Raw genomic sequence first — 10,515 nt, forward strand, 5'->3', positions numbered from 1 at the left:
TTTAATAGAATAAAATAATTATAATAATAATATTTAATTAAATTTTACTTTTTAAAAAAAAATTAAATTATAAATTATATTTAATACTAATAACCAAACTATTTTATTTGTATATTATGTTTAACCGCAACTGCTGGCACATATTTAGTTTATACTTAAATTAATAATTAAATCTAAATTTCTTTAATATTTAATACTTAATACTGAGAATAATTAAAATCCTTTAAGAAATTATTAACAATCAAAAAATTTCATGTATCTTTTTAATTAAATAAAATTTTATAACAAAATAAATTATAATTATTAGTAAAATTAAAATAATACGGTTTTATAATATTATAAATTTTAAATAAATAAATTAAATCAAAATTTAAATAATTAACTGAATTATTTTAACTTTAATTCTAATATTTTTTAATTATAATACTATTTAAATTTTAAATCTAAATTTTAATACAATTTATTAGTTTCTGTTTTTTAAATATAATTACTTAAATTAATTATTTCTTTAATTCTAATATTTTTTAATTATAATACTATTTTAAATTTTAAATCTAAATTTTAATACAATTTATTAGTTTCTGTTTTTAAATATAATTACTTAAATTAATTATTTTAATCAAATTAATATTATTAATATAAAATAACTAATACTTTTCTTCTTTACCTCTTATATATATATATACAATAAATATCTATATATATTCATATAAGGATTTATATATTAATATATATATATATATATTAAATGTATAGATTATTAACATCATATAAGGATTTATATATATATATATATATATATATATAAATATATAAGCTATATAGATGTATATTTATATTATATATATATACTATATACATATGAAGTCTATATATGTATATCTACTATACATATTTATAAATCCTCTATATACTCTTCTTCCTTCTTTTTTTTTTTGGAGGGGCATAGCCCCCCTTTTCAGATAAATAGAAACGTCATGCCTCATTAAAATATTTTTTTTTAAAAAATTTTCTGATATTTTTTCTAATACATTTATAAACCAATAAACATTTTTTTATTAAATAATATTTTAAAAATAAAATGCCTGAAAAAGGGTTACTTTGATAGAGTAAATCATGTATTATATATACTTTTATTATACTTTAAGAATTAAACTAATCCATAAATTTCAAAAATTTATATGCATAAACACTTAAGTATAAGTAAATTAGAAAAATAAGCTAAATTAAGCTTTTGGATTCATACTTCAAATATAGAATAATATTCTTTTTTCTGATAAATTTAAATTTAACAAAAATAATATTTTTAATTATATTAATATTTAGAACTTTAATATCAATTTCAGCATCTAATTGACTTTCAATATGAATAGGGTTAGAATTAAACTTATTCTCAATTATTCCTATTTTAAATTTTAAATCATCAATTTACTCTATTGAAGCTACAATAAAATATTTCTTAATTCAAGCTTTTGCTTCAATTTTATTATTAATTTTCTTAATTAATAAAAATTTTTTTTTTATAAATAATAGTAATATTTTAATTATTTTACCACTATTAATAAAATTAAGATTAATACCTTTTCACTTATGATTACCTTCAATAATAGAAGGATTAAATTGATTTTCATGCCTATTAATAATAACTTGACAAAAAATTTCCCCATTTGTTTTAATTTCATATCTAAATATTGATAAAAATTTAATTTTCTTAATTATTTTAATTTCAATAAACTCAATTTTTGGAATAAATCAAAATTCTATACGTAAAATCTTAGCAATATCTTCAATCAATAATTCAACATGAATACTATTTGCAATTTTAATAAATAATAAATTATGAATCAATTATTTTTTAATTTACTCAATTTTAAATTTTTTAATTATTAAAATTTTAAATAATTATAATATTAATTATATTAATCAAATAAAATTTTTTAATTTAAATTTTTTCTTTAAACTAAATTTAATAATATTAATTTTTTTCAATTATAGGATTACCACCTATAATTGGGTTTTTAATAAAATGAATATTAATCAAAAACTTAATTTATAATAATTTATATTTAATTATAATAATATTAATTATATTAACAATTTTAAATTTATATTTTTATATTAAAATAACTTATTTCATATTATTTAATTTTAACTTATTCAATAAATGATATCTTCAATTAAAAAAAAATAATTACAACTTATTAATATTTATTAACTTCTTTAGATTATTTTTTAGTTATTTATTTATTTATTAAGGTTTTAAGTTAAATTAAACTATTAATCTTCAAAATTAAAAATATTTTTTTTTAAACCTTAATTAAAATAATTAATACCTTTAAATTTGCAATTTAATATCATAGAATTTGAATATAAAGTTATTGATAAAAAGATTTTTTAAATCTATATATAAATTTACAATTTATAACCTATTATCAGCCATTTTATCTATAAAATGAATCTTTTCAACTAATCATAAAGATATTGGAACTTTATATTTTTTATTTGGTATTTGATCAGGTATAATTGGTTCATCCCTTAGAATCTTAATTCGACTAGAACTAAGTCAAATTAATTCAATTATTAATAATAATCAATTATATAATGTAATTGTTACAATTCACGCTTTTATTATAATTTTTTTTTATAACTATACCAATTGTTATTGGTGGTTTTGGAAATTGATTAATTCCTATAATAATAGGATGCCCTGATATATCATTCCCACGATTAAATAATATTAGATTTTGATTATTACCTCCTTCATTAATAATAATAATTTGTAGTTTTATAATTAATAACGGAACAGGAACAGGATGAACAATTTATCCCCCTTTATCTAATAATATTGCTCATAATAATATTTCAGTTGATTTAACAATTTTTTCTCTACATTTAGCAGGAATCTCATCAATTTTAGGAGCAATTAATTTTATTTGTACAATTTTAAATATAATACCTAATAATATAAAATTAAATCAAATTCCATTATTCCCTTGATCAATTTTAATTACAGCTATATTATTAATTTTATCCTTACCTGTTTTAGCTGGTGCAATTACTATACTTCTTACTGATCGTAATTTAAATACATCATTCTTTGACCCTGCAGGAGGAGGAGATCCAATTCTTTATCAACATTTATTCTGATTTTTTGGACATCCAGAAGTATATATTTTAATTTTACCCGGATTTGGATTAATTTCACATATTATTAGTCAAGAAAGTAATAAAAACGAAACATTCGGTAATATTAGTATAATCTATGCTATACTAACTATTGGATTATTAGGATTTATTGTATGAGCACATCATATATTTACAATTGGAATAGACGTTGATACACGAGCATATTTTACATCAGCAACTATAATTATTGCAATTCCAACAGGAATTAAAATTTTTAGATGATTAGCTACTATTTATGGATCTAAAATTAATTTTTCACCTTCCACAATTTGATCTTTAGGTTTTATTTTTTTATTCACAATTGGAGGATTGACAGGAGTAATTCTTGCTAATTCATCTATTGATATCATTCTTCACGATACTTACTATGTAGTAGCTCATTTCCACTATGTATTATCAATAGGAATTGTATTTGCTATTATTGCTAGTTTAATTCATTGATTCCCAATTTTCACTGGATTTTCAATAAATAATTTTATTTTAAAAATTCAATTCATTTTAATATTTATTGGGGTAAATATAACTTTCTTCCCCCAACATTTTTTAGGTTTAAATGGTATACCTCGACGATACACAGATTACCCAAATAATTTTTTACTATGAAATATAATTTCATCAATTGGTTCAATAATTTCAACATTTAGAATTATTATTTTAATTTATTGTATTTGAAATAGAATTTTTTTAAAAAAAAACAACTATTTTTAAATTAAATTTAAGAAATTCTATTGAATGAATTCATAATTTACCACCCTTAGAACATTCATATTCAGAATTACCTCTAATTATTAATTTCTAATATGGCAGAAACTATATGCAATGAACTTAAAATTCATTTATAAAGAATAATCTTTTTTTAGAAATTATAACTTGAATAAAACTAAGATTTCAAAATAGTAATTCACCACTAATAGAACAATTAATTTTTTTTCACGATCATACAATTTTCATTATTATTATAATTATAACAACAATTACTTATATAATAATTTTTATTATAAAAAATAAATTTATTAATATTAAAATCTCTGAAAATCAAATAATTGAATTTATCTGAACTACAACTCCACCAATTATTTTAATTTTTATTGCTATACCTTCACTTCACCTACTATACTTAATAGATGAAATTAAATGCCCAATTTTAACAATTAAAATTTTTGGTCATCAATGATTCTGATCATATGAATATTCAGATTTTTCAAATATTGAATTTGAATCTTATATAATAAATGAATTAAATAAAGAAAATTTTCGATTAATTGAAGTAGATAATAAAACTATTATCCCATTTAAATTTAATATTCGACTCTTAATTTCGTCAGACGATGTAATTCATTCATGAACAATTCCAAGTTTAGCTATTAAAATTGATGCAATCCCAGGACGAATAAATCAAATTAATCTTTTTATAAATCGACCAGGAATATACTTTGGACAATGCTCAGAAATTTGTGGTATTAATCACAGATTTATACCTATTCAAATTGAATCAATTAATTTAAATAAATTTATTTATTGAATTAAAAATTTTTAATTCATTAGATGACTGAAAAGCAAAGTAATGATCTCTTAAATCAAAATATAGTAAATTAGCAATTACTTCTAATGAAAGAGATTAGTTAAAGCATAACATTAATTTGTCAAATTAAAATTATTTATTAATATCACTTAATTCCTCAAATAGCACCAATTAATTGATTAATTTTATTCTTATTTTTTTTTTCTACATTTTATGTAATCATAAACTTACTATATTTTAATTTTATTAAAAACTTAAAAATTAATTTTTTTAAAAAAAATAACATAAAAAATTACAACAAATTTATTTAATATTTTTGACCCATCAACAACAATTTTTAATTTAGAAATAAATTGAATCAGAACTCTTTTAATCATTTTATTTATACCAAACTTTTTATGAATCTTACCAAATCGAATAAACTGATTATTATTTAAAATATTTAATATACTAAACAATGAAATACTAATACTTTATAAAATAAAAAAAAACTAAATCTCCTGCATTTTTATTTATTTCACTTTTTATATTTATTCTACTTAATAATTTTTTTAGCTTATTCCCATATATTTTTTCATCATCAAGTCATATAGTATTTTCTGTTACTTTAGCTATTCCATTTTGAATATTTTTTATTATTTTGTCAACTTGTAAAAACACTAAAAATATAATTGCACACTTGATTCCTTTAAATACACCAATTTACCTAGCCCCATTAATAACAATTATTGAAACAATAAGAATTATTATTCGACCAATATCTCTTTCTATTCGTTTAACAGCTAATTTAATTGCAGGACATTTATTAATAACTCTATTTAAATTTTAATTCACTTATAATTATTATTATTTTTATTCAAATATTTATAATAATTTTTGAATTATGCGTAGCTTTAATTCAAAGTTATGTATTCTCAATTCTTTCATCTTTATACTCTAGTGAATAATGATAAAAATTAATCAACCATATTTTATTTTAAGATTAAGTCCATGACCTATCTTAATAGCATTTAATACATTTAATTTAATAATTTCTAATATTATAATTATAAATTTTAAAATAAATATAATATCATTATTTAATCTACTAATAATTATTAGTATTTCTATCTTATGATGACGAGATGTAATTCGAGAAAGAACATTTCAAGGTAATCATAATTTTTTATATTATAAATTTAATCAAATTTAGAATAATCTTATTTATTATCTCTGAAATATTTTTATTTATTTCTTTTTTTTGAAATTTTCTACACAATTCTTTAGCACCATCAATTGAACTAGGACTAAATTGACCACCAAAAAATATTATATTTTTCAATCCATTATTAATTCCTTTATTAAATACAATTATTTTATTAACATCAAGTTTTACTGTTACTTTAGCTCATCTTTACTTACTTAATAATTCTAAAAAAAAAACTATCATTTTTATAAATTTAACAATTATTTTAAGTATCTACTTTCTAATACTTCAAATATTAGAATATAAACAAGCTACATTTACATTCTCAGATTCAATTTTTGGTTCTTCTTTTTATATAGCAACAGGATTTCATGGTTTACATGTAATTATCGGAACAATTTTTTTAATTATCAATCTTATACGAATAATTAAACTTCACTTTTCTCATATTCATCATATCAGATTTGAATTAGGAGCTTGATATTGACATTTTATTGATATCATTTGACTATTTCTTTATATAACTTTTTATTGATGAAATAATTAATTTTATTAATATAAATTAGTATATTTGATTTCCAATCAAAAAGTTTAAAATTTAAATAAAATAATTATATTAAATTTAATTTCAATAATTGTAATATTTATTATTTTAATAATTCTTTTTATACTAATAATTATAATTAATATAAAAAATAAAATTTAATTATAATAAGTCAGCACCCTTTGAATGTGGTTTTGACCCATTTAATAAATCACGAATCCCATTTTCATTAAATTTTTATTTAATTGCAATTATTTTTTTAATTTTTGATATCGAAATTTCAATTATTATACCAATAATTTTAAACTTTAAGATTTCAAACATAATTTACTTTAATTTAATGTTTATTATTTTTTTTATATTTATAATTATTACTATTTTTTATGAATGAAAATTTGGATCATTAAATTGAAAAATTTAAAGGATAATAGTTAAAATTTATAACATTTAATTTGCTTTTAAAAATTATTTTATAATTTATCTTAAATAAGAAGTAATAAATTACATATTAATTTCGACTTAATAATAGATTTTTTTAATCCTTATTTTTAATTGAAACCAAAATAGAGGTTTATTACTGTTAATAATAATATTGAAAAAAAAATTCCAATTAAAAAGATTTTTAAAAAAGAAGCTGCTAACTATCTTTTAAAGCATTATTAATGTTTAATCTTTAAATATTTATTAGTTTAAAATAAAACATTATATTTTCAATATAAAAATAATATATTATTTATAAATAATTTTTTAAAAAATAAAATTTTTAAAAATTTGCAAAGGTAGCTACCTTACCATAAAAAAAAATTAAAATTAAATCAAAATTTTACCTTTTTTTAAAAACACAAAAATAACCTTAACTAAGATTTAGTCTTTATTTCAAAATAAAACTTTTTTTTTAAAAAATAAAATTTTTAAAAATTTGCAAAGGTAGCTACCTTACCATAAAAAAAAATTAAAATTAAATCAAAATTTTACCTTTTTTTAAAAACACAAAAATAACCTTAACTAAGATTTAGTCTTTATTTCAAAATAAAACTTTTTTTTTAAAAAATAAAATTTTTAAAAATTTGCAAAGGTAGCTACCTTACCATAAAAAAAAATTAAAATTAAATCAAAATTTTACCTTTTTTTAAAAACACAAAAATAACCTTAACTAAGATTTAGTCTTTATTTCAAAATAAAACTTTTTTTTTAAAAATAAAATTTTTAAAAATTTGCAAAGGTAGCTACCTTACCATAAAAAAAAATTAAAATTAAATCAAAATTTTACCTTTTTTTAAAAACACAAAAATAACCTTAACTAAGATTTAGTCTTTATTTCAAAATAAAACTTTTTTTTTAAAAAATAAAATTTTTAAAAATTTGCAAAGATAGCTACCTTACCATAAAAAAAAATTAAAATTAAATCAAAATTTTACCTTTTTTTAAAAACAAAAAAATAACCTTAACTAAGATTTAGTCTTTATTTCAAAATAAAACTTTTTTTTTAAAAAATAAAATTTTTAAAAATTTGCAAAGGTAGCTACCTTACCATAAAAAAAAATTAAAATTAAATCAAAATTTTACCTTTTTTTAAAAACACAAAAATAACCTTAACTAAGATTTAGTCTTTATTTCAAAATAAAACTTTTTTTTTAAAAAATAAAATTTTTAAAATTTGCAAAGGTAGCTACCTTACCATAAAAAAAAATTAAAATTAAATCAAAATTTTACCTTTTTTTAAAAACACAAAAATAACCTTAACTAAGATTTAGTCTTTATTTCAAAATAAAACTTTTTTTTTAAAAAATAAAATTTTTAAAAATTTGCAAAGGTAGGCTACCTTACCATAAAAAAAAATTAAAATTAAATCAAAATTTTACCTTTTTTTAAAAACACAAAAATAACCTTAACTAAGATTTAGTCTTTATTTCAAAATAAAACTTTTTTTTTAAAAATAAAATTTTTAAAAATTTGCAAAGATAGCTACCTTACCATAAAAAAAAATTAAAATTAAATCAAAATTTTACCTTTTTTTAAAAACAAAAAAATAACCTTAACTAAGATTTAGTCTTTATTTCAAAATAAAACTTTTTTTTTAAAAAATAAAATTTTTAAAAATTTGCAAAGGTAGCTACCTTACCATAAAAAAAAATTAAAATTAAATCAAAATTTTACCTTTTTTTAAAAACACAAAAATAACCTTAACTAAGATTTAGTCTTTATTTCAAAATAAAACTTTTTTTTTAAAAAATAAAATTTTTAAAAATTTGCAAAGGTAGCTACCTTACCATAAAAAAAAATTAAAATTAAATCAAAATTTTACCTTTTTTTAAAAACACAAAAATAACCTTAACTAAGATTTAGTCTTTATTTCAAAATAAAACTTTTTTTTTAAAAAATAAAATTTTTAAAAATTTGCAAAGGTAGCTACCTTACCATAAAAAAAAAATTAAAATTAAATCAAAATTTTACCTTTTTTTAAAAACACAAAAATAACCTTAACTAAGATTTAGTCTTTATTTCAAAATAAAACTTTTTTTTTAAAAAATAAAATTTTTAAAATTATTTAAAAAATTTAAATTTACCTTTATATCTTCAATATAATGCTCTATAATTAAGCTATTCAAATTTAATAATTAAAAAATAAAATAATTAAAAATCATAAAAAAAATAATAAAATATAAACCTTATAACTATTTAAAAAAATATTTTGACTAAATAAAATTAATTTTTTAAAAAAAAAAATTAAACCTCTATTTAAATTATATTCAATTCAACCAACCTCGAAAACTTTTAAAGAAAAAAAACCAACATAAAGAAAATTATTTAAAAAAAAATTAACCTTAAAAAATAATAAATTTCATATTATACCAAAAAAAAAAACATTAAATAAAGAAATAAAATAACTTATAGAAAATAAAAAATTATTAAGTTCAAAAAAAAATCAAATTCTAAAAAATAAAATTAAAACTCTTAAAATTTTAAATTTAAATTCTAATAAAATTAAATCAAACTTATAAAATATCAATCATATAAAAAAAGAACCAAAAAAAATTATAATAAATCTAATAAATATTATTCTAATAATCAAAATTTTTCTTTCAAATTTAACAATTATTATATAATTATATATAGAAAAATTTATTATTATTAAATAATAAATTACACGAATAGAATAAAAAAAAGTTAAAAAAAAAGAAAATAAAAAAAAAAAAAAAAAAAAAAAATTTAAATTTATTATTAAAAAATATTCAAAAATTAAATCCTTTGAATAAAAACTACAAAAAAAAGGAAAACCACATAAAGACATTAAAGTAAATATAAAAATTAAACCACAAAAAGGTAAATAATCAATTAAACCACCCATTTTACGAATATCTTGATTATTATTTATATTTAAAATTAAAATCCCAGCTCTTAAAAATATTATAGATTTAAATAAAGCATGTATTAATAAATAAAAAAAACATATATCAATTTTACCTAAACATAAAAATTATAAATATAAATCTTATTTGTCTTAAAGTAGAAAAAGCAATAATTTTCTTTAAATCAAATTCAAAAATTGCATTCAAACCAGCTATTAATATTGTCAAACAAGAAATTACTATTAAATAATTTAAAAAAGAAAAATTTAAAAAAATTTCATTAAAACGAATTATTAAGTAAATACCAGCAGTAACTAAAGTAGAAGAATGAACTAATGAAGAAACAGGAGTAGGGGCTGCTATAGCTAAAGGAAGTCAAGAAGAAAAAGGAATCTGAGCTCTCTTAGTTAAAGAAGCTATTATAATTATCAATATAATAAAAAATAAATAATTTAAAATAACATAATAATCAATTAAAATAAAATTTCAAGAACCAAAATTTAATATTCAAATTATAGATATAATAATAAATAAATCACCTAAACGATTTAAAATAACTGTTACTAAACCTGAACTATAAGATTTTTTATTTTGATAAAAAACAACTAAACAAAAAGAAACCATCCCTAAACCATCCCAACCTAATAAAATTCTAATCAAATTAGGACTAATAACCAAAAAAAATATAAATATAATAAAAAAATTTATTAATATTAAAAATCGACTC

The 10,515-nt window shown here is 16.8% G+C and overlaps 2 pseudogenes across 2 annotated transcripts; both read left to right on the forward strand.

Annotated features, from left to right (window-relative positions):
• Positions 1 to 1,081: 1,081 nt before the first annotated feature.
• LOC132931570 (cytochrome c oxidase subunit 1-like) lies at positions 1,082 to 4,725 on the forward strand (annotated as a pseudogene). Its single transcript, XR_009662744.1, has 2 exons — positions 1,082 to 1,095; positions 2,784 to 4,725. The product of XR_009662744.1 is annotated as a cytochrome c oxidase subunit 1-like (transcript).
• A 328-nt stretch (positions 4,726 to 5,053) lies between these two features.
• LOC132931575 (cytochrome c oxidase subunit 3-like) lies at positions 5,054 to 6,860 on the forward strand (annotated as a pseudogene). The gene has a single exon (XR_009662748.1). The product of XR_009662748.1 is annotated as a cytochrome c oxidase subunit 3-like (transcript).
• The last annotated feature ends 3,655 nt before the right edge of the window (positions 6,861 to 10,515 follow it).

Source organism: Rhopalosiphum padi, unplaced genomic scaffold (genome assembly GCF_020882245.1).
Source record: "Rhopalosiphum padi isolate XX-2018 unplaced genomic scaffold, ASM2088224v1 scaffold6, whole genome shotgun sequence".
Taxonomy (NCBI): domain Eukaryota; kingdom Metazoa; phylum Arthropoda; class Insecta; order Hemiptera; family Aphididae; genus Rhopalosiphum; species Rhopalosiphum padi.